General features: G+C 43.7%; 1 protein-coding gene across 5 annotated transcripts in view; it reads right to left on the reverse strand.

Moving 5' to 3' along the window:
• TANC1 (tetratricopeptide repeat, ankyrin repeat and coiled-coil containing 1) overlaps nt 1-25,005 on the reverse strand; it is a 268,517-nt gene that overhangs the window by 233,672 nt on the left and 9,840 nt on the right. For all 5 annotated transcript variants that reach the window (XM_055292020.2, XM_055292021.2, XM_055292022.2 and 2 more), the window contains exon 2: nt 6,824-6,935. The gene's annotated coding sequence lies outside the window, so the exon portion shown is untranslated. The remainder of the gene's footprint in view (nt 1-6,823; nt 6,936-25,005) is intronic.

Genomic DNA, 25,005 nt, shown 5'->3' on the forward strand with positions numbered 1-25,005 from the left:
AATACTTTGTCTCTAAGATGCATTCAATTAAAGAATTTATCCCTGAATATTTGTACTAAGACATACTAAAACCAAAAGCCAAAACATCATATTAGTTAACAGGAAATTATTTGACATATGCAGTAAAAGAGAATTGAAAGCATTATTTCCAAATCAATCACACCACATACATTCAGACAACTATGCGTCTAGCATATCAAGAAAAACTCCTCTCATGGTCTCGCACTTTGCTTTACATTTGTTTTTCCAATAAGATTCGACGTTTTGGGTATGCACACTAAAAGCCAACAGGAAGTGAACGTTGAATCATTATGGTTAACCTAAGCATGTTGGAAACCAAGGAAAGGCTGAATGTTATTTTATGCAGCCCATGAATAGCAGCAAACCTACGCCTGCAAAATAGGCAGCAAAGTTTGGGCAGAACTGTCACCAACAATTTCCAAACAATCAACAGCTCGTTGATGGCTTACACCAAAAGCCCATATTTCCCTCAATAGGGCACAGCTGTGATACTTGATTTTATGGCTACAGGACTCATCAATTTGCAAGTAATGACCTGGACTACCAAGCTGTATCAGATGCAGTTCAAAGTAATGCTTGCATAGTTTGCAACAGCAATTGTATAACAGATATTGATCACAGCATAAGCTGAAATTCCAGTAACAATAGTTGCTACTGTCTCTTGAAATAAAAATTTTCTCAAAAATAAAACCACTCAAAAAATTTGAATTTGATCCACAGGGGCAAATTTTTCAATTGATCCAGTTTAACTTGATAATCTCTCTTCAAGTGATATTTTAGGTCCAGAAACACGTAAAAGATTGACAGTCTTAGAAAATGTTAATTTGTGAAGAAACTAAGATTAATGTACCAGCAAATATTCCACAATAATGAGGGCGAGCACCCCATTTTAGGCTCTGCACCTGCCCTGTCACAGTTTTCAGCCACCTCCACCCTGGTCTGTTTGGGGGCCCTTAAGCCAAGTCACCTTCTCACTGCTCAGCTATCCACCCACAGCTCTTGTCCACATTAAGTCCAGGGATTTCATCTCATCTCCACTTCTTCACTTCTGAAAGATTAACTTGGCCTCCTTACCATTCCATTCAGGAATACAGTTACGCATCACTTATCAACGAGGATACATTCTGAGAAATGTGTCAGGAGATTTTGCCATGTGAACATCACAGAGTGTACTTACACAAACCTAGATGGGACAGCCTACTATATACCTAGGCTCTGTGGTAGAGACTATTGCTCCTAAGATACAAACCCATACAGCATGCTACTGTAGTGAATACTGTAGGCAACTGTAAAACAATAGTAAGTACTTACACATCTAAACATAGAAAGGAGACAGTAAAAACACAGTATATGGCCGGGTGCAGTGGCTCATGCCTGTAATCCCAGCACTTTGGGAGGCCAAGGCAGGTGGATCACCTGAGGTCAGGAGTTCAAGACCAGCCTGACCAACACGGAGAAACCCCGTCTCTATTAAAAATACAAAATTAGTTGGATGTGGTGGCGCAAGCCTGTAATCCCAGCTACTAGGGAGGCTGAGGCAGAAGAATCACTTGAACCTAGGAGGTGGTGGTTGCAGTGAGCCGAGATCACACCATCGCACTGCAGCCTGGGCAACAAGAGCAAAACTCTGTCTCAAAAAAACAAAACAAACAAACAAAAAAAAACAGTATTAAAGATAAAAAACAGTACACCTGTATAGGGCAGCTCCAATATAAACTTATGGGACCACCATTGTATATGTGGTCTGTCGTTGACCTAAACATTATATGGTGCATGACTGTCATTGAAATACCTTTCAAATTTAAAAGCTATTTTGTATACCTGTGTAAGAACTATATTTTTCCCCTATTCCAGAGTGCATAGCATTATCAGTTATGAAGAAGTGATTTGAAAATTCTAATGGGACACTTTAATCCTTAGGGGTTTGATTTGTGATACCTCACCAATATTTTTAGACAAATGGCCCAGGGATAGCTTTCTGGTTTACTCCCAAACATCCTACATTCAATCTGTCCAACAATATACTTTTCTGTCAATATCTCATCTACATACAACTCCAAAGAAATAATAAACTCTCCTTCAAAAAATGCTGTGGGTCTCCTCTTCTAGATTACTCTTTCTAAACCAGATGTCTTAAAAGACAGTAAAAGATGATCTCTAGGGGTATAGAAAGAAAATACTGAAATTTTTAGTCATGTTTACTTGTCTCATTATTTGTTTTTGTGTATTTTATAATGGAAATAGCTTTAGTAAACAATGTGTAATTATAAATTTACAAATGTTGCAGGTATGAGCAAAAAGTATTTTACTTAAAGGATTGTAAAGTGAAAAATGTTTAAAGACTACTGTACCAAACAATAACACTTTCTCCTAATATACTTTTCTTGGTCCTGTGTGGACAATTCCTACCAAAAGTTTGTATTCTAGTTGTTTGGCTTATAAAATATTTTGTATTAATGTAGTGTTCAGACTGTAATGTGAAATTCTTTTTTTTTTTTTTTTTTGAGACTAAGTCTCACTCTGTCACCCAGGCTGGAGTGCAGCAGCACCATCTCGGCTCACTGCAACCTCCGCCTCCCAGTTTCAAGCAATCTTCTGCCTCAGCCTCCTGAGTAGCTGGGACTACAGGTGTGCACCACCACTCCTGGCTAATTTTTGTATTTTTAGTAGAGACGGAGGTTTTGCCATGTTAGCCAGGGCCGGTCTCGAACTCCTGGACTCAAGCAATCCATGGGCCTCGGCCTCCCAAAGTGTTGGGATTACAGGTGTAAGTCACTGTGCCCGGCCATAACATTCTAATTACTAAAAAGCAGACCTCATTTGGCCTTCCTGTTGTATCTTGAATTACATTTTCTTTTTTTTTTGAGACGGAGTCTCGCTCTGTCGCCCAGGCTGGAGTGCAGTGGCGCAATCTCGGCTCACTGCAAGCTCCGCCTCCCGGGTTCATGCCATTCTCCTGCCTCAGCCTCTCCGAGTAGCTGGGACTACAGGCGCCCGCCACCACGCCCGGATAATTTTTTGTATTTTTTAGTAGAGACGGGGTTTCACTGTGGTCTCGATCTCCTGACCTCGTGATCCGCCCACCTCGGCCTCCCAAAGTGCTGGGATTACAAGCGTGAGCCACCGCACCCGGCCTACATTTTCTTATTCAGGTCTAGTCTTAAAGACATCTCCATAGTTTTAAAAAAAATTTTTTTGGCCTTTACTTCAAAATTAAAACCAAGTAAGCCATCAAACATCCTAAAAAATAAATGACATTCAAGGCAAATTTTCTTTTTTTTCTTTTTCAATTTTGTTTTTCTAGTGGTCTCAGAATAGACAAAGCAAATTTTCAAACATGTATAGCACTTACATGGTACAGACTGTTCTAAGTTCTTTCTCATTTAATCCTCATAACAAAATTATAAAATTATATCATAAAATTATATTTATTTTTAATAAAATGAATTATAAAAACTAGCATTAATAGATACAGAAATTTTACTTTTTTTTTGGAGACAAGGTCTTACTCTTTCACCCAGGTTGGAGTGCAGTGGTGTGATCTCAGCTCACTGTAATCTCTGCCTCCTGGGCTCAGGTGATCCTCCCACCTCAGCCTCAGTAGCTTGCACTATATGCGCAAGCCACCGTGTCCAGATAATTTTTGTATTTTTTGTAGAGATGGGGTTTCACCATGTTGCCCAGGCTGGTCTCAAACTCCAGAGGTCAAGCAATCCACCTGCCTCAGCCTCCCGAAGTGTGGGGATTATAGGAATAAGCCACCGCACCTGGCCTTTAGTTTTATTCAAGCGTCCTCTAAAACCACGGTCAATATTGTTGGGAACAGGCCCCCAAATCTGGCCATAAACTGGCCCCAAAACAGACCATAAACAAAATCTCTGCAGCACTGTAACATGTGTGTGATGGCCATGACACCCATGCTGAAGGTTGTGGGTTTACCGGAATGAGGGCAAGAAACAACTGGCCCACCCAGGGCAGAAAACCACTTAAAGGCGTTCCTGAACCACAAACAATAGCATGAGTGATCTGCGCCTTAAGGACATGTTCCTGCTGCAGATAACTAGCCAGACCCATCCCTTTATTTCTCGCATCCCTTTATTTCTCGTAAGAAATGCGTTTAGTTAATCTATAATCTATACAAACAATGCTTATCACTGGCTTGCTGTCAGTAAATATGTGGGTAAATCACTGTTCGGGGCTCTCAGCTCTGAAGGCTGTGAGACCCCTGATTTCCCACTCCACACCGTGTGTGTGTGTGTGTGTGTGTGTGTGTGTGTGTGTGTGTGTCTTTAATTCCTCTAGAGCCACTGGGTTAGGGTCTCCACAACCAAGCTGGTCTCGGCAAATATTGTTAATGAAGAGCTTCTGAAGGGAAAACATTATTTTCTGTGACTTTCACTTTATGCCTCTACCAGTTGTTAAGGAATCCAACCCATTAACTGTGTAGCCTCGGGCAGGCAATTTAATCTCTCTGTGCTTTAGAATCCTAATCTGCATGAAGTTCATTTATTAGAGTGCCTAGTAAAAGCCAGGCACTGTTTTTGGCTGAGGGACTGGCAGTGAATAAAAGACACAATCCTGTTCCTAAGCATCCTGTAGGTAATTCCAAGAAAGCACAGAAGGTTAACTAGTCATTATAAGGTTAGCCATCACTATTTCCCAAAACAAAGGGCTACTTCGCTACTTCTCTTAACATTACCTTAGTCCTATTTTCATTTTAAGGCAAATTCTACCTAGCTCCTGTTTCTTAGCTGGTGAAAAGGGGGCAGAAAAGGAGACAGTAAAACGATTAATCTGAATTTGGCACCAGTGAGCACATATACCCGCTACCTTTCCTTGAAATAAACTATGAAAGGCTCCACAGATCCAGTCAGCTACAGGGGTTAAAAACCTATCACAGCCAGGAACAAAGTTCTGCAAACGACTTTTGATGGATAGCATCCCGCAGCACTCTGGATCCTCCCAGCACTTTCCAGCAATGCTGATGAAGGTCTATTTACACCTGGAGGTTACAGCTGACATACTGCTGCATGTCTGATAGCTGCAAGATTCAGCTGCAGTGCAACTTAATGCCTCATGATGTCACTTCCAGGCTGCCCTTATAGGACCTGCCGTGAGACATCTTTTTATTTATTCAAAATTATTATATAATCACAGAACCACACTCTCCATGGTCACCTCTATTACACAGAAAGCCCTGCTCAGGCAGCCTGCTTTTAGCACAGATTGTAGAACCACCAGCAAGACAGTAAAAGAATCCTGCTGAATCTGAAGTAAACACATGAAGGTAACAGAAACGCTCGAGAGCACATTTCCCTCCTCAGCAGCTCACAAACACCTCACTAAACCCAAATATCTGAGACAAATCCACATCTGCACCCAGAGGATCACAAATACCATTGGCCACGCCTTAGAAGATACAGGTTACAACCTCAAAATCTGTGAAGGAGTCAGATAAAATCTATTTCCTCATGTATGTATTTCATACCATTCTGCTAAAAACAAAGAAAATCTGTGGCAAAATATTTGCAGTTTGCTGATCATCTACAAAGCCAGGTAATTGGTCATGATTTACCCTCACCCTTGGCATTTGGTCTGTCAGCATTAGAAAGATATTCAATCCTCCTCACTGCCACCCCCTCCCTGTGTTCATGTACCTAAATTCACGATCAGCTTGCTGACTTCAGGCTCAATGGGCAGCCTGGGTCCCCTCGGGCAGGCCAGCAGGAAGAAAGGGCATTCAGGAGGAAGATGAGAAGAGGCACCCAGGCTGAACTCATGTCCACACTGTCCATACCGCCAGCCCCTCCGGCCGCAGGTCCCAGACTGGGAAGAATCCTCTGCTGACAAGACTGTCTTTGGATCTCACACAGGCACACCCCACGCTGGGCTCTCTCACTTCTCTGTAACCTCCAGCCCCTTTCTGAGAACAAGTTGGTGTCACTTGGACTTTTTGCCAGTTCCATGATAGCGCATGCCCAGTCTGGACACTGGAGGATGGTCCTGTCCATCCGACTTCTCATTCCTTTGGTCTAGCTGCTCCTCTATCCCCAACCCTCTTTTCACCCAGCATTTCCCTATCCCAGGTCCTCCCTCCATCACCAACCCCCTCTCCCTTCCCCCACAGCCTCTGGAACCTTCTGTCCACTGTTCAATTCCCTAACAATTACAAGCAAGGGCTTTGGAGTGTGAGGATCCGGTTGAGCCTAGCCTCTACCATTTCCGGATGTATGACCTTGGGCAAGTTGCCTAATCCCTTTAAACCTGAGATTCTTCATCTGTACAGCAGAGTTTACCTCATCTCTGAAAGTGAGGATTAAATGAAAATACACGTAAAGCACTTAACAAAATCCCCAGCACACATCCAAATATTTAATAAGTGACAATTTTGTACCAGGAAAGGGTTTCATAAATGGTAGTGATTATCACTCCCTCCCTCCACCACGTTTTTATTTTTCATTATGATAAAAGACATAAAATTTACCGTTTTAACCATTTTTAAGTATATAGTTCAGTAGCACTAAGCACATCCTTCTGCAACCATCAGCACCATCCACCTATACAAGTTTTTCGTCTTCCCCAACTGAAACTCTGTACCCATTAAACACTAACTCCCCTATCTCTGCTTTTGACAGGGCTTCTCTCCCCTGGAGGCGCTGGCTCACCAGTGGCTCTAGGCAGGTGGAAAGACTGGACGTTCTACAGGCCATCTCTCTTCTAACTTCAGGTAAAGATTCATCCCTCTTTCAGTCACTACTCACAGTCATACCACACTCTACCCCAATCCTCAGCCATCACCTACCTATTTTTGATAACTTCGCATGCACCAGGAACAGGGGGCAGGTGGCCTTAGTTCGCAATTTTCTCTTCCACTCTTTTTCTCCTGAAAGACGTTCCTGCCCAGTAGTCAGCTCCTAAAGGAACAAGAGCAGAGGAGACAACCTGGGTTAGAAGCTCCACTCCATCATTTATTAACTCCATGACCCTAAGCAATTACTTCACCTCTCTGGGCCTCAGCTGCCTCACCTGTAAATGGCAATAAATAAGAGTACCTATTTGTGGGGCTCGGTTGAATGAATAGTCCAAAGCGCTCAGGGCAGTGTCCAGTGCAGGGTCAGTGATGGCAGATGTTCTAATTAAGCCTGCACTTAAGCTCTGATCCCTGGCTCTTGACTCTGGCCGGCCATTCCCAGGGTCACACCTCAGTCAGAAGCCGTATTTCCATACTCTTGCTTCATGACCACAGCCTCCTATCCTTCTGGCTTGCACACCCCCTCCCTTCTGAGGTCCTAAGATCTCGGATGTCCCTTGAGTATGTCCCCTTCTTCATTCCCACAGTGTGGACCCCACCACCAATCACCCCCTTGCCAGCACCCTCAATTTTCTGCAACCCTCTTCTTTAGCCAAACCCAAGGGAACTAATAACACAACTCAGCTTGTCCTCACCTACACCCTGGGCCCGAAAGACCACAGAAATCGCATCACCGTGCAGAAAGACGCCACTGCACTTGAATTCTCCCACCCAAAAGACCCTTAATATTCTAAAAGGCCCTCCTCCCACTCCCTGCAACCACTGTTTCAAACTTTTGTCATTCTCCTCCATCCTACTCTAGCAAATGCCCTTTCTTCCCATTTTACTCAGGTAACAGAAGCCAGAAGGCTTGATAGGCTAACACCCCAGCTTCCCGCCCCAGTGCCTCGCCCACCCACTTACCCACATGCACCTGCCTCGGCTTTTCCTCTTCACTCCTGTTCCAAGCCAACCTACTTCACAGCTCCCTGCCGCACCCCACGCTCCATCCACTTACCCATACACACCACCCGGTTCACCTTTCATCCTTGGCTAGGGTGGTCTCCCCTACCCCAACCCAACTCCCACCTCACCTGGCTACTCCCTTGAGACGCAGCTCAAGAATCACCTCCTGCTTGGCATGGAGGCCCGTGCCTGTAATCCTAGCGATTTTGGAGGCTGAGGTGGGAGGATCGCTTGAACCCAGGAGTTAGAGACCAGCCTGGGCAACACAGTGAGATTCCATCTCAAGAAAGGAAAATTACCTCCTCCTTGAACTCCTTGCCCCAGCTTCTCTAATACTCCACTCATACCTATGTAAACTTTACTTTGCTATTTTTTGATTGTCTGTCTCCCTGAGAACAGAGGCTATATCATCCATTACGAATCAAAGTACCAATAAGTGCTGAATAAATAAAAGGATGAGTACAGTGGACCCACTTTCTGTTCTGAAATGTTTCACCAATTAAGACTCATCATCAGCCACTTACATATGATGTCGGACATTTTCTCCCTCTGATCTAGACTGAGAAGCATCCCCTTCCCTTGCCCTTCCAGAACAAATATCCCTTTGATGAAAGAAAAAACCAGAAACAAAACCACTACTTCCTCCTCAATAAAAACAGAAGGCCCAAAATAGAAAGGCAGTTTATGAAAAATATCCAGCTGACGCTGGCTTAGGTAGGGATAAATGCAGTTGTCCCAGCTTGAGAGGAGAAAGGGAAGTTTACCTTGGATGGCTATTTGAGGGGGGCAATAATATTCACATGCTAACCAAGAAAGTTGATCAAAATAATAAACCTCCCTTGCTATTTATAAAGCAAGGGAGGAAAAGGAAATGGGTAACTTCATGGAAATTTCCTTCCTTTGTCTAGTTTCGCTTCTGATATATGGCTACCAGACTAATTTCTCGATACCAATTTAGGACAATTTAATTTATAGGAAGTCATTCTGAAGGGCCCCAGGGAGCTGCAGATGGTACCTCGGGGGCCCATCTGTTTAAGGATGAAAGCTTAGTGCACACCATTACATCACTCTGACCTCCTCAGAAACTTCCTATCTGACAAAATCTAGATGTTTGCTCTGTCAACAAGATATTTGTGCTTGTCCCCAGCCTCAGGCTTTGGTTCCTGATTAGTTTTAAAATCATTATGCACCCCAACTGAATAGGGCTACTGTTAGCAGCTGTAAGGTCTTCTTCTGGGCAAATCCCCAAGTCTGTGGCCTTCAGGGAGTGATTTCTGTCCTTTCTGCATAATTGCACTCTCCTGATTGATGAGCTGATCAGTGTTCCTACCCCTTCCTGAGCTAAACCCTCTCTTCCCGCTCTATTTATTTTCCCAAGAGATCAGAGGGGAGGGGGGAATGGCATGGTGAGGCAGGCCTTTGGCTCTCCCCAAATAAATGCTCAGGCACTCTACATTATTACAACTTTAGTAGCTCAGTTCTGTCCCAGAGCAGACTCACCATCCCTTCTCGCCATCCCTAAAGCCGCCCTCATGCCCGGAAACAGCTGCTATTTTCTGGATCTTCACAGATCCCATGATGCCCCAGCACCCACAAGTATAGATCCACGTCAGTCAAGTGGGTCACCCAATCACACACATCTGTGCTCACCTTGGAGCATGCCTACATCACCTACATCCTCTCCAATTTCCCACATGCCTCGAGGTTCAACGGGGCACAATCACATAGCGTCAACTGTGCTGTGGCTGGTAGGTGCTGCACAACAACCTTGGCAGAGAGTGCAGAAATTACATTTTTTTTTTTTTGAGATGGGGTCTTGCTCTTTCTCCTAGCCCGGAGTGCAGTGGCGCAATCTCGGCTCACTGCAAGTTCCGCCTCCCGGGTTCATGCCATTTTCCTGCCTCAGGCCCCCGAGTAGCTGGGACTACAGGTGCCCGCCACTGCGCCTGGCTAATTTTTTGTATTTTTAGTAGAGACGGGGTTTCACCGTGTTAACGAGGATGGTCTCGATCTCCTGACCTCGTGATCCACCCGCCTCGGCCTCCCAAAGTGCTAGGATTACAGGCGTGAGCCACCGAGAAATTACATTTTAAACAAATTTTTGTTGGGGGTAGGGGCTGGGGGATCACATGTACTGATGTTTGCAATTTACTTTGAAATACTTTTTGAAATAAGATGGTGTGATGGGTAGATATGTAATAAAGCCCAGATTGCATGATCTTAATTATAGAATCTAGGCGGGGGGTATGTCAGTATTCACTGTACATTTCTTTTAACTTTTTTCTTTTTTTTCTTTTTTGAGACAGGGTCTCACTCCGTCCCCCAGGCTGGAGTGCAGTGGCACAATTGCGACTCACTGGAACCTCGATGTGCCCACCTCAGCCTCCCAAGTAGCTGGAATTACAGATGCACACCACCACAACCAGCTAAGTTTTAAATTTAATTTTTTGTAGAGATGGGGTCTCGCTATGTCGCCCAAGTTGGTCTCAAACTCCTGGCCTCAAGCAATTCTCCCAAAGTGAAACTTTTCTTCATGTTTGAACATGGTTTACTGCTGGTTGTGTTAAACTTTGATTACTTGGTCAAGGTAGTGCTGGCAGGTTTCTCCACCGTAAATTTACTTTTTCCCCACCTTTCCATACTCTGTCTCTTAGAAGTGAGTCACTAAATTCAGTCCACACTCAAGGTGTAGGGAGGACTAAGGCCTAGCTAGTGAAGGGGGAGGTATCTGCAAACATTACTCGAAATTCTTCTATAAGGAAGATGTCTCTTCTCCCAGTATACAGCTATGTGCAGGTATATTTATTTTATACCTTGGACTACAATGCAGTACATCATATTATTTATTTTGTTGCTCAAATTATTCCAGCTTTGGCTATTAGGAGCTCTTTGAGGTTGGCTGGTATGGCCTTCAGACATGCCCACATCCTTTGTTTCGTGGGCACTTCCTTATTTTCTGACAATGCAAGACGCCGCAGACCTATAATTATCCATTTCTTCAAGGAGTCCTGGTTACTGTGATTAGAGAATGGAATTTAGGAACCAAGATCCGGGTGTACTTTTTGCTACTGGGGTGTTATTGCTTCTAAGCTCTCTCAGTGAACAGATCTAGGAAATACACGTGTGTCCTAATCCATGAATACACACTAAAATATAATTATTTCTGTATCTATGTCAAGCTAAACCTAAGTTCACATTGAGGTTTCTGACTTTAATACAGTCCCACAAGGTTCGTTCTAGCCTGCCTTCCTTGCATACCTTTGACTTTCCTCTCCAGCTGTGGGAAACTTGGCTCTCTCCATCCACCAACCCTTCACTATTTGTTTAACCCTCGTACATATGTAAAGCAGTGTTGGAACTGTCAACCTGTGTCCCATGACAAACTTTACCCACTAGAGTACAGCATTTATGCACAGTTCTTTTTGTAGTTTTTATAGATTATAGTCAAAACACCATTTTCCAAAGCTACCCAGGTCCACATCTTTCTGTCCCCACTCTCTTCAGTGACCGTGTCATGCAACTGTAAAGCAGGTAGATTCTTTTCCCACAGTCTGTAAAGCAGGTAGATTTTTTTTTTTTTTTGCCACAGTCTGCATCTCAGTGCCCCACTCCCACCACCCCACACATGGAGAGGTATGAACAGCTGCTGGTTGATGTTTTATAAATTTGCATACATTAAAGTTCTTTCATGCCTATTTTATCTAAATAATTAAAGTCTATTTACTTAAGTAGCTGACATCCCTTCCTATTGGTATACACATTGTTTTATCCTTAGTACTATAATACTTATGTCTACGTGTACCCCTGACACCTAGCTCAGTTCTGGACCATGATGTAAATTACTCAGATACTAATAAGATAAACATATTCCACAAATTTTTGAAAGATACTACTATGTTTAGTAATTCAACACAGTTAATTGCTGGAAGTCATTCGATAAAACTAGAACAATGTTCACTGCAGTGTTATTTAAAATTCAGTAATAAGTAAATAGTTGAAAAAATTATGTTACACCTACAGGCTGGAAAATGAATTACATGCAATAACTAGAAATCATTTCTAGGAGAATGCATATTGGTATAATACACACTGTGTGTACAAAAATGTCAAGTTATACAACAAAAAGTATGGCATTTATTTAACATATGTCTGTGAAAAGAAAAACACTTAAGGAAGGCATATACCAACTTTTGTTTTTGTTTTGAGACAGGCTGTCACTGTCACCCAGGCTGGAGTACAGTGGTAAGATCTCGGCTCACTGCAGCCTCAACCTCCTAGGCTCAAGTGATTCTTCCACCTCAGCCTCATGAGTAGCTGGGACTACAGGCACATGCCACCACACCCAGCTATCAAATAATTTTAGTATTTTTTGCAGACTTGGGGGGTCTTACTATGTTGCCCAGCCTGGTCTCCAAATCCTGGGCTCAAACAGTCCTCCCACCTTGGCCTCCCAAAGTGCTGGGATTTTAGGTGTGGGTCACCACGTCCAGCCACCAAGTTATTTTTAAATTACTTTTTTCATTTCTTTCTAAAAGTAACAGACAGAAGACTGCTGTGTAGAAAACCTTACAGAGAATTCTTCCAAGACAGAGTGTTGGATCTGACAAAGAAGAAACAGAATCAGTTGCTGTGAACCAGGCAGAGTGCACCCAGGGCTGAGCCAGGCCAGAGATGCACAGGGCATGGCAGGCTGGCTGGTGGATGCCCTCAGGTCGGCTGTAATCCGAGATGAGCATCAAAAAGGCCAAGGCAGTAGTAGGTAAGGCAGTGGGTGTCAGTGCTAATATGTTTAATAGAGACAGAAGGGTAGAATTGAGAGCTGTCTGGGGAAGCATCCTGAGAAATGTAGGGTTTAAAGAACAGGAAAGATTTAAATGGAGGCAGGGAGGAGGAAGGGAGGCAAAATGAATGGAGACAGGTATAAGACTGACCCTCTGCCTGGAAGGTTTCTCATTATCCCATTCTGTAAAAACCCAGGGGAGATCTTAAGCAATGACAGCCATGGGGAGCCTCAGTTTGAAGTTTCCAAGAGTCTCGCCCTTGGGCAATGTGCTACAGGGAGGGGAAGGATTGCCTAATGGGATCTGGTTAGCCTCTAGCACCAGATAACGCTCGAGTGGCTGATAACAGGAGCCTAGCTCAGGGTTTTCAAAGATTAACGTTTTCACATTGGAATTTACACTCCACTGGTATAAAAAGTGCCTTTTACCAGAGAATAACACAAACACATGGTAACCATCCATTACACAGAAAGTTCAATGGCAATATAATAACCAACTCTCAGTTTCTAGCAATTTTCAATACACAACACAGCCAGCCACCTTCAAGACTAAACCACATATGTAAATACAGAAAGAGCTACAGGACAACCTTATGCAAACACAGGGAATCCCCATCCCACTGTAACGGATGGGGGAGAATTAGTATTTGCTGAACACTTAACTAGACAAGGCATAGGTATCTTACACCCATTATCTCCTTTAATCCTCAAAACAAACAAGGCAAAGATCAGCCCCATAAATGGCTAGTTTGGAAATGGCAAAAATTTAAATTCATACTCAGCTCTGTCCAACTCGAAGCCTTCCTTCCATCTTTCCACTTTGGAGTGATGTTTCAACAAACTCAAAACAGGCTTAAATACACCTTTAGTATCACTGATTTAAAAAGAAGAAATCAGATCAGTTCTTTCTCCAAACAGTAGTTATTTTGTGAAATAATTCATAAATGATGTCAAGATTGCAACTTTAAAACCTAAAGTATATTCTCAAATCTGAATGCAGTAAAGTTAACCATTTAGGATTTGGCAAAATAGTATTACAATAACCACAAATAAATCAACTTGATTACAAAGTTTTAAAAAGTTACAAATCAAAAATAACTTTGTGCAACATGAAGATCTCAAATTGAGACACGAACATCTAGATTTGATTCTTTTCATTCTCAATGACAACTAATCTACTTTGTACTCTTAAAATATATCACCCTAGGCAGGTGTGGTGGCTCACATCTGTAATCCCAGCACTTGGAGAAACCAAGGGAGAAGGATGGCTTGAGCCTAAGGGCTGTAGACCAGCCTAGGCAAGTAGACACCCCATATCTACAAAAAATAAATAAAAGATTAGCAGGGTGTGGTAGCACTCGCCTGTAGTCCTAGCTACTCAGGAGGCTGAGGCAGGAAAATTGCTTGACCCCAGGAGTTAGAGGCTGCGGTGAGCCATGCACCCCTGCACTACAGCCTGGGTGACAGTGCAAGACCTTGTCTCTAAAAAATATAAAGAAAAAATAGTAAAATAAAATAGATCACTCTGTTCCTATATATCCCTTCTCCTCTGCTCCTACACACCACCTCTCACCCCCAAAAGAGATTCTTGCTTCTATAGTTAATTGCAAAACAATTCTATGATTCAGAAACCACGAAATAAAAAAGATTAGGATCCGTTGATAGTTATAATCTCCATTACCCTGAGATAGAAATCCCCCCCTGGAAAGTGAAAATCAGATATGTACAGTGCACTAGAGATACTAGTGCACTAGTGCATGGTCGAAACAATGAGAAAGGTTTTTCATATTAAAATGATTTAAATTTTTAAGTACTCTTTAAATGACCAGAATAATAGTGTCAAATACACACTGTAGGTATTTGCCAAACCTCAGAACATACATTCATACAGAAGGCATTCAAATGCTATTTGTTATGGAATAAAGGCAATTCAGGACAAAAGGTAATAATGTCTTCTCTTCAGACAAACCAGGAGATGACTTTAGAAATTAACTTTTTAAAAATTTAACAAGAAAATTTAAGTGTTGAAAGTTCAAGGGAGAGAAAGTTCAAGGGAGAGAATTCAGGACAAAAGGTAATGTCTTCTCTTGAGACAAACCAGAAGATGGCTTTAGAAATTAACTTTTTAAAAATTTAACAAAAAAATTTAAGAGTTGAAAGTTCAAGGGAGAGAAAGCCAACACCCATGTTTTATTTCTTAAGAACAGAGGATTTCCCATTCCCTCTGCTTCACTTGACTAGCCTTAAAAAAAAAAAAAAAAAAAAATAAGGGCGGAAACGGTGTTTCACGCCAGATCACTTGAGCATACGAGTTCAAAACCAGCCTGGGCAACATGGCGAAACGCTGTCTCTACAAAAAATACAAAAATTAGCCAGGTGTGGTGGCATGCATCTATCATCTCAACAACTCAGGAGGCTGAGGTGGAAGGATCACTTGAGCCTAGGAGGCTCAAGTAAGCCGATCGTGCCATTGCACTCCTGCCTGACAGGACGAGATCCCACCTCCAAAACAAACAAAACAAAAAACAAAACAAAACAAAACAAAAAAACAACACTGCCAAGTGCTTTGCTGGGGTTAGGAGAACTGAACCGAAGTCTGAGTTCACCCACTTCCACATAGCCACTGTGTGACTGTTTAATCTGACTCCTTTCCTTGGCTGAAAACTGCTCATATTTACCTACACCTTAAAACGCTGTTATAAAGCCCAGAAGGTACATCTATTCCTTCAGACATACTTGCTAGGTATTTTCTCTCTACCCTGATTCTAATGACAAAGAGGTCATCCCAGCCCCAAGAGTCTAGGAAGAGATGAGCATGAAGGCTGGAAACTAACGCAGCTGTGATGGAGAACACACGAGTAAAGGTGCAAGTGAAGCACAGTGAAGTAATCACAATGTTCCACAAAACAGCAGCTATTTAAAAAGCTAAGGAGGACAACCACACAACACCTGGGGAAATGCATGAACTATATTACACAGGCCGGGAGCGGTGGCTCATGCCTGTAATCCCAGCACTTTGGGAGGCCAAGGCGGGCGAATCACGAGGTCAGGAGATCGGGACCATCCTGCCTAACATGGTGAAATCCCATCTCTACTAAAAATACAACAACAACAACAAAATTAGCTGGGTGTGGTGGCGGGTGCCTGTAGTCCCAGCTACTCAGGAGGCTGAGGCAGGAGAATGGCATGAACCCGGGAGGCAGAACTTGTAGTGAGCCAAGATCGCGCCACTGCACTCCAGCCTGGGCGACAGAGCGAGACTCCATCTCAAAAAAAAAAAAAAAAAAAAAAAAAGAAATATATTACACAGAAAAGCCTATAAGTACATGTATACCTTAGCTACAGCTATATATTTTTAAGGCATAGGCAAAGAACAGAAGGGAAGGAAGGAAGAGAATAAAATCATGGCTGCTGCATTTAGACACTTTTTTTTTTTTTTTTTTTCGAGACAGAGTATCAGTCTGTTGCCCAGGATGGAGTGCAGTGGTGTGATCACAGCTCACTGCAGCCTCTACCTCCCTGGGCTCAAGTGATCCACCCACCTCAGCCTCCTGAGTAGATGAGATTACAGGTGCACGCCACCATGCCCATCTAATTTTTGTATTTTTTCTAGAGATGAGGTCTCACTGTGTTGCCCAGGCTGGTCTCAAACTCCTGGGTTCAAGTGATCTGCCTGTCTCAGCCTCCCAAAGTGCTGGGGTTACAGACATGAGCCACCATACCCAGCCTAAACTCTTTTCTCTCGCTTTCCAAACTTTACATAACATCACTTAACATTTATAATTCTTAAAATATTTTAATTGATGTGAGAGCACAGATCGAAGAGTGATTAATTTTGACTGAAATAATGTATGCGAAAGGTGAAAACTCTAAAAACCCCCATGAATGAATGCTGTTATTGTCAGAGCATGAAATAATCTAGCATTATGCATAATACTATGACACTGTAGTAGCACAGGTTATTTTTATGTTCTGCCACTTGGTTTCCAGCTCACCTGAAAATGTATAGTGTTAAGTCATTTCTTTACAATATTTTCTTTCTTTCTTTCTTTCTTTCTTTCTTTCTTTCTTTCTTTCTTTCTTTCTTTTTTGAGACAGAGTCTCTGTTGCTCGGGCTAGAGTGCAGTGGCGCGATATCGGCTCACTGCAAGCTCCGCCTCCTGGGTTCATGCCATTCTCCCGCCTCAGCCTCCCGAGTAGCTGGGACTACAGGCGCCCGCCACCATGCCTGGCTAATTTTTTTGTATTTTTAGTAGAGATGGGGTTTCACCATGTTAGCCAGGATGGTCTCGATCTCCTGACCTCGTGATCCACCCACCTCGGCCTCCCAAAGTGCTGGGATTACAGACGTGAGCCACCCTGCCCAACCTCTTATATATACTTCTAAAGATACTCTATGCATATATATATTTTGTTAAATAATATTCTTGGAAAATTTTCCTTAAGAGCACACATAAACCTACCTCATTCTTTCAATATCTGCATACCACCCTATCGTATGGATGTACCAAAATTTACTTAATCAGACCGTGCACTGTAAAAATGCATGAGTATGCTATTAACACTATTTATATATTATTTGTCCTCGTATTTTTATTTTCTTTCCTAGCAAATTCTACATCTTCCTATCAAAACAGGAAATTTACATTATTATTAATCAGTAACAGTGTATTTTAATCCCTAAACTACCTCTGATCTCTAGCCCTGCTGTTTTTTCTACTTTTTTTTTTTTTTTTTGACACAGGATCTGGCTCTGTCACCCAGGTTGGAGTGCAGTGGCACAATCTTGGCTCACCACAACCTCCACCTCCCGGGCTCAAGCAATCCTCCCAGGCTCAAGCAATCCTCCCACCTCAGCCTCCTCACTAGCTGGGACTAGAGCCGCCCGCCACCACGCCCATATAATTTTTGTATTTTTTGTAGAGACGAGGGTTTGCCATGTTGCCCAGGCTGTTCTCAAACTCCTGAGCTCAAGCAATCTGCCCACCCTGGCCTCCCAAAGAGCTGAGATTACAGGTGTGAGCCACAGCACTCAGCCCATAACCCTAAATTCTTCAGCAAGGTACACAAGGCCCACCAGCAAGTTCACACTCACCAGGCTCTCTAGGCTCATTTCCTAGGAATTCCTACTTCACACTATTCCATCCAGCCAACCCCTGACTGCATGTAGTCCTCCTAAATACTCCATCCATTGCTCATGCTGTTGCTTTGGCTACAACCCATCCCACCTTGCTTGCTTAAGTGAATTCTCACTTAATCCCTCAAGACAGGGCTTAGGCATAACCTCCTCCCAGAAGGCTCTCCCAACCCTCCAGGCAGAGGAAATGCTCCTGTGCTCTGCTCCAGCCTCGACCTGGGTCTTGGCACTTAGCCTCCTCAGGATGAATTCATGTGTCAGCCTAGCCCATTAGATTTTAAGTTCCTCCAGGATAGAAACCACATGTTATTCATCAAACTGCTTACAGTTTGATACAATTTAGTTCCTATTGAATCAAACAAGAAGGGAACTTCTGAACATCTATTATGTGCTAGGAGCTACTCTAAAAATACTGTACAAACGTTATTTCTCACCTTGTAAAATGATCCCCATTTTGGCCGGGCGCAGTGGCTCACGCTTGTAATCCCAGCACTTTGGGAGGCTGAGGCGGGCGGATCATGGGGTCAGGAGTTCAAGACCAGCCTGGCCACTAGAGATAGTGAAATCCCATCTCTACTAAAAATATAAAAAATTAGCCAGGCGTGGTGGCAGGGGCCTGTAATCCCAGCTACTCAGGAGGCTGAGGCAGGAGAATCGCTTGAACCCGGGAGGTGGAGGTTGCAGTGAACCGAGATCGTATCACTGCACACCAGCCCCTGTGACAGTGCGAGAATCCGTCTCCAAAAAAAAAAAAAAAATCCCCATTTTACAGATGAAGAAACTAAGGCCATGAAGAAATTTATTCAAGGGCATTAGTGGAGGGCTGGAATTTGAAACCAAGTCTACTTTACTCCAGAATCACTGATCTTTCCATTATGCTGTTCCGATGCATATTTTGATGCTGAAAGCTAAGTCAAACATGCAGTCCTAAGGGATTTGACATCTTCATAATTATTATGGATACTCTAAGGGCACGATAGTCTCCCAAAAAGTCAGTCAAAAGCAATCTAAAATGTAGAACCAAACTGGCCGAAAACAAAAAAGATTTTTTTTTTTTTTTTTGAGACTGAGTCTTGCTCTGTTGCCTAAGCTGGAATGCAGTGGCACAATCATAGCTCACTGCAGCCTCGATCTTGCAGGCTCAAGTGATTATCCCGCCTCAGCCTTCCAAGTGGCTGGGACTATAGGCATGAGCCATCACGTTCAGCTGATTTTTTTTTTTAACTTTTAGTAGAGATGAGGTCTCACTACGTTGCCAGGCTGCTCTCAAATTCCTGAGCTCAAGCAATCCTCCCACCTCAGCCTCCCACAGTGCTGGGACTACAGGCGTGAGCCACTGTGCCTGGCCTGAATTGCTAAACTTAAATGCCTGTTCCCAAATCATAGTGGAGCCAGGTGAGATCCCAAAGTACTGAAATTATAGGCATGAGCCACCTTGCCCAGCACCCCCCAAAAAAGTATCATAAACAAGCAAATTCTGCCAACAGCATCCACAAATCTGCATTTAGCATCCTCAGGGGGTATCTTTGAGGGGCCATTCAAAATGAACTAGACGTGCAGTCTCAGTAGCTGCAATAGTGAGGCTTATTTCCCCCAGTGTGCTCTCCCTGTGAACACTGTCAGTTATGGTCCACATTTCTCTCCCCACCCTGCAACTCCACAGTCCCCATACCACTCACTAAAACTGACCTTTGGACCAGGACCCCTAAAGGATCTACAAAATGACCAATTTTGGTCAGATATAGTCACCCCAGGAAATGCCTATTAGGAAGCTGATAGAGTGGGCAAGGAGTGGGTGAGGAGGGCAGCACCACAGGAGGTGGCAGGGGTCCAGTCGACCTGCCATGAGACCTGGGGCAGCATGGGTCCAGTCAGCCTGCCATGAGATCTGGGGGTAGGTACAGAGCCTCACCTGCAAAAACCCCATGAGGCAGGAAGAAAGAATGCCTGCTCTCTCTTAAGGCCTTCAAGAGGGCTGAATTAGACTAGCACTTAGCACAGAGCCTGGCATAGAGTGGGGGCTCAATTGGCTCCTGTTAAGTGACTGAGGAAACCAACCAGTGAGCAAGCCAACTTTCTCCTGTGTCCTCCCCAACATGATGGGGACTAAGGAAAAGAAGCTGGGAGCTGGGAAGCCCTGTCATTGCAACAGGAAGTAGTAACGGCATTTAGCAAAGGTGGAGGGGAAAACAAAGGAAGATGCTCCTCTCTCCCACACATCGGAAAAATGAACTAATCAGCAGCAAGCAGTTAATGAACCCAAACCTTGCTCACTGGGAGAGACAAGCGAAAATTATCCCAAGGGTAACAAGTTGCCAACAAAAAAGACACACAAGCTGAAAACAAAACAAAAACACTTTTTCTTTTTTTTTTTTTTTTTGAGACAGGGTCTCGCCTGTCACCCAGGCTGGAGTACAGTGGCCCGATCTCGGCTCAATGCAACCTCCACCTCCCGGGGTTCAAGCAAGTCTCTCGGCCTCAACCTCCTGAGTAGCTGGGATTACAGGCGCCCACCACCATGCCCGGCTAATTTTTGTATTTTTTAGTAGAGATGGGGGTTTTACCATGTTGGCCAGGCTGGTCTTGAACTCCTGACCTCAGGTTATCTGCCCACCTCAGCCTCCCAAAGTGCTGGGATTACACTTGTAAGCCACCACGCCCGGCCACTTTTTCTTGATAACCATCAATCACAACCACACAAAAATCCCCTCCAACTCTGGACGAAAATTAGAGTAAGGTAGGTAATGTAAAGCAATGCACACGGTCAACCCTAAATATACTCTCTAGCTGAATAAGTAGGCACTTAACGTGTGCTGAATGAACCAGGCAGGTGCCCAGCCTTCACCTTCCCGCCCAAAATTCAGAGTGGCACTAGCTCAAGTCCAGGTGTTCTGACTTTATCCACTCCATTCCCCAAACTACCTTTCCACATTCCAAATTCACAGAAAACAGCTCAGGGAAGCTGTGTAACCTGTCCAGGGTCATAGTGGGGCAAAGGGACTAAACTGGGACCTTATCCCAGTCTGTCTGGCTTCAAAGCTTCTACTCCTGAGAAAAAGACGTGCATGACAGAGGGGAAGGGGAACCTAGGCTGGTTAGGACTAATTATAAGCAAATGGTCTAATGAATGAGTGATCAGGTTTACAACCCAGATTTCAAGGAATTTAGTACTTTTCAGTGACCTTTCTTTTTTTTTTTTTTTTTTTTTGAGACAGGGTCTCGCTCTGTTGTACAGGCTACAGTGCAGTGGCGTGATCATAGCTCACTGTAGCCTTGACCTCCTGGGCTCAAGCGATCCTCCTACCCCAGCCTCCCAAGTAGCTGGAACTACAGGTGTGCACCACCACAGCTGGCTAATTTTTGTATTTTTTGTAGAGATGGGGTTTTGCCATGTTGCCCAGGCTGGTCTTGAACTCCTGAGCTCAAGTGATCCACCCACCTCAGCCTCCCAAACTGCTGGGATCACAGGCATGAGCCACCGTACCCAGCCTTCAGTGACTCCTTTTTTTTTTTTTTTGGAGATGGAGTCTTGCTCTGTCACCCAGGCTGGAGTGCAGTGGCGCAATCTCGGCTCACTGCAACCTCCAACTCTTGGGTTCACGCAATTCTCCTGCCTCAGCCTCCTGAGTAACTAGTATCACAGGCACCCATGATGACGCCTGGCCATTTTTTTGTTTTTTGTTTTGTTTTGTTTTGTTTTGTTTTTCAGTAGAGACAGGGTTTCCCCAGACTGGCAAACCAAGAACCTCAGGCTATCACTCCTCACTCTCCACGTCCCAGGTTCCCTCCTCCAGCCTCTTTTTAACACGTGAGAAAAGTACTCAGAATCAAGCTTCACTAGAAATCTCCTGCCAAAGGTCCACTTAAAACAAAAGAACAAACCTAATTTTGAGGACTTGTTACTTTTGAGTGTTAATCCAAAAAACTAAAAAGCATCCTTGGCAGAATTAAATATGAATATACACGGTTCCTAAAAACAAGCAATTTTCTCAGATGTTGCTTTTTACCAGAGATCAACATCCTATTCTTTGAGGAGTTATCAAAAGCTCCCTGAAGGAAGTGAAATTACAAGACAGCCTAGGCCACTGGGAAAGCCAAACATTTCTCAAATGTGAGAACCTGTCCCTCTCTCAACCCAGGAGCTTGACATGAGTGCAGATTCCCAAAACCCACCACGGGCCTACTGAAGCACCTCCTGGGGGCAGGGCCTGGAAATCTGCATTCCAAATTAAGTGCCCCAGATGATGCTTAGGCATTACCCATGCCCTCCTTACAAATTCTAAGTCCATACCTACCTGGAGGTATATCATTAGCTTAAAAGAGTTTCCACAGAAATGCCAAATTTCCAACCACTGACTGGGCATTTCCAACTGGGTATCCCAGATGGCCCCCAAACTCTGCCCCTCCCCTCTTGAGAGAGTGCTGTTATAGTATTTTTCATCATCCATACCTTGTTGCCACACCTGGAAACTCTCTACCTTCAGTAAGCTGCTAAGTATTCCTTTTCTAACCTGGAAGAAGCTTCCATTTCAACCCAGTCCAAAAATCATACACCATGTGCACTCCTTCTTCATGTTCTCATTCCATCTTGTTAAGTGAAATTGATAGTGAACCACTGATTTGGACTGAGCTCCTGCACTAGGATCCAACAGACCAACCCAAATGGAGTCATTCATGCAAAGGTTCCACGTCACCAAACCAAAACCTAAGCTGTTTACTTGTAAGATCTGACCCTCTAAGCAAACAGGAGAGAAATGATAGTCAAATCTCCAAACAGGCCAGTTTTCAAAAAGCATGAGATTCACGACAACCAATCAAAGGGGGCCCAGTCAGCTGGGGCCCAGTCAGCTGGGTGCAATCGCTCATGTTTATAATCACAGCACTTTGGGAGGCCAAGGCAGGCAGACTGCAAGGTCAGGAGTTCGAGACCAGCCTGGCCACATGGTGAAACCTGGTCTCTACTAAAAATAGAAAAATTAGCTGGGCATGGTGGCACATGCCTGTAATCCCAGCTACTTGGGAGGCTGAGGCAGGAGAATTGCTTGAACCCGGGAGGTGGAGGCTGCAGTGAGCCAAGATCACGCCACTGCACTCCAGCCTGGGCGACAAAGCGAGACTCTGTCTTGGAAGAAAAGGGAAAAAAAGTGGGGCCCAGTCAACCAGAGCTGGCAAAAATAACGAAATCCCCTCTGCTATAACCCACACAAGGAAAGTAACCTGAAGTAATAACCTGAGGTTAACCAGTCCACCTTTGGCACTATGCAATCTCTGTGCTCCTGCTCAAGCTGCCTTACAAAACCCACTGTTCAGCCATGCCCTGCAGAGCACCTGCCTATTTTGTAGTCTGGGTGCTGCCTAGTTCATGAACTCCTAAAAAACGACAATTAGATCTTTAAAGCTTCATTTGTTGAAATTTTGTTCTTTGACATCTTGTTCTAAAAACCATGGTGGCACAGGACAGTAAACCCAAGTTCAATCCTGGCTAACTAGGTTACTTTGAGCCTGCTTCCTTTTCTGCAAAATAAGGATGACAACAGCACCCTATGAAAAGTTTTTCTGTGAAGATTACATGAGCTAATGCACCTTCACCTTAAGTGCACACTCAAAGGTATTCAACTGGCATTAGTTCTCTTCCTCCCACTAACTCGGGCCTCAAACATCATCTCTCACCTGACCTACTTCAAAAGCCTCCTAACAGAGAGCTCTGCAGCCCATCTGTCCCCATGCCAGTCTCTCCTCCACACCACCGCTGCCAAAGCTTTTCTCCAACACACAGATCTGATTACATCATCTCCCTGCTGAAAAATCTTTGACAGCTATCACTTGCTTACAGGATCAAGTCCACGCTTCTTAGCCTGGCATGCAAGGCCTTTGCAATCTGGCTCTCTTCTCCCTGCCACTGTACCCAAATGCCAAGCACCGTCTGTTCTAGTAACAACACCCCAAACATGACTTGTGTTTTCATGCTTCCCAGCCTCTGCTTCTTGTGCTCCTCTTCTCTAGAAAGCCTCTCACCCTCTTTCCCACCTGGCAAAGTCACCTTCACCTCCTCCCCCTCCTCCCCGAAGCTTCCCCCAGCCACTGTCAACTCCTCCTCCTCCCCCTACTCCTCCTCCCCCTACTCCTCCTCCTCCTGCTCTCCCTAACACCGTGCAGTGGTACTGTGTGTGCACTTGTCTCCTCAGATCGAGACACAGCACTGAGCGTCAAACTCTGAAGGGCACAATGACCAGCTCTCAAGAAACATTTTTTGGAAAAATTAATACAAGACCTCTACCACCCGCTGACAAATGAAAATAGTTTCTAATTTGTCAAATAGTTACCACCTTCATGGTAACTTTTTATCTTTAAAAAACTCATAAGGAAATTCTATTTGTTGAGTTGGCTAACACTACTCTTAGGAAGGAAACAAGAAAGCCCTGGGAAGAAGGTAAAGTCTCTTTACATTTTCCACTGGCTTAGGTCTTAATCACTGTCCTAGAAATGGCATCTCTTTTTCCAGATGGAAGGGGGAACTAACACCCTTTGATTCCTCCTGGCTTAACTTTTGGTATGTAGAGTTGGGACAGTTAAAAGGGTCCTTTTTGTTGAAGCAAAACACTTTAGAAAGGAAGAGATTAAACAAAACTTTGTAATGGTAGAGAAAAAGTGTAAAAAGCTCAAGTACCACTTGACTTGAAGTCTGTAGGGAATCAAGTTCATTCTGAGAGAACAGGCACTATCTGGGAAGGAGCAGTGTGAGTCCTTGCCTGGCTGAGATCTTTTCTTGTCCAAGCCAGATTCAAAGCCAAATGTCCCAAGACTTCGAAACAGCTGATGATAGAAGACAACACTTTTTGGTTTACCCATAAATGGCAAGAATGCAAGGCCCATAGATATCCAGGCATTCTCCAAACTGTTCCTTCACTTCTGTTCAAAACTTAGGATATATTAATTCCACTTTCGCGTGCATCTTTAATAGGCACAAAGGCAATAAGGAGAATCCCCATTTCTCCATTGTGAGGATCTTGAATGAAGCACTGACCACCCTCTTCTCTAGAAAAGCCTCTCCTATCGGTAATATTTATTTCATAAATGAATATGCATGTATGACTTGAGCATAGTACAATAGTTACTCCACCTAAATAAAATGTATTGTTCTAAACCATACTCAAGCAAAATATTACAAAAGTCTGAGGAGTTTCACATGTTTTTAGCCTCAGTAAAAAAACTGATGTTTAAATACTGATTTTCGTAAAAACCAGAGTTTGTTAGCAATATTTTTGTGCCAATAATAAAATATCACTTTTTTGTTGTTTTATTTTATTTTAT

Source organism: Symphalangus syndactylus, chromosome 9 (genome assembly GCF_028878055.3).
Source record: "Symphalangus syndactylus isolate Jambi chromosome 9, NHGRI_mSymSyn1-v2.1_pri, whole genome shotgun sequence".
NCBI lineage: Eukaryota > Metazoa > Chordata > Mammalia > Primates > Hylobatidae > Symphalangus > Symphalangus syndactylus.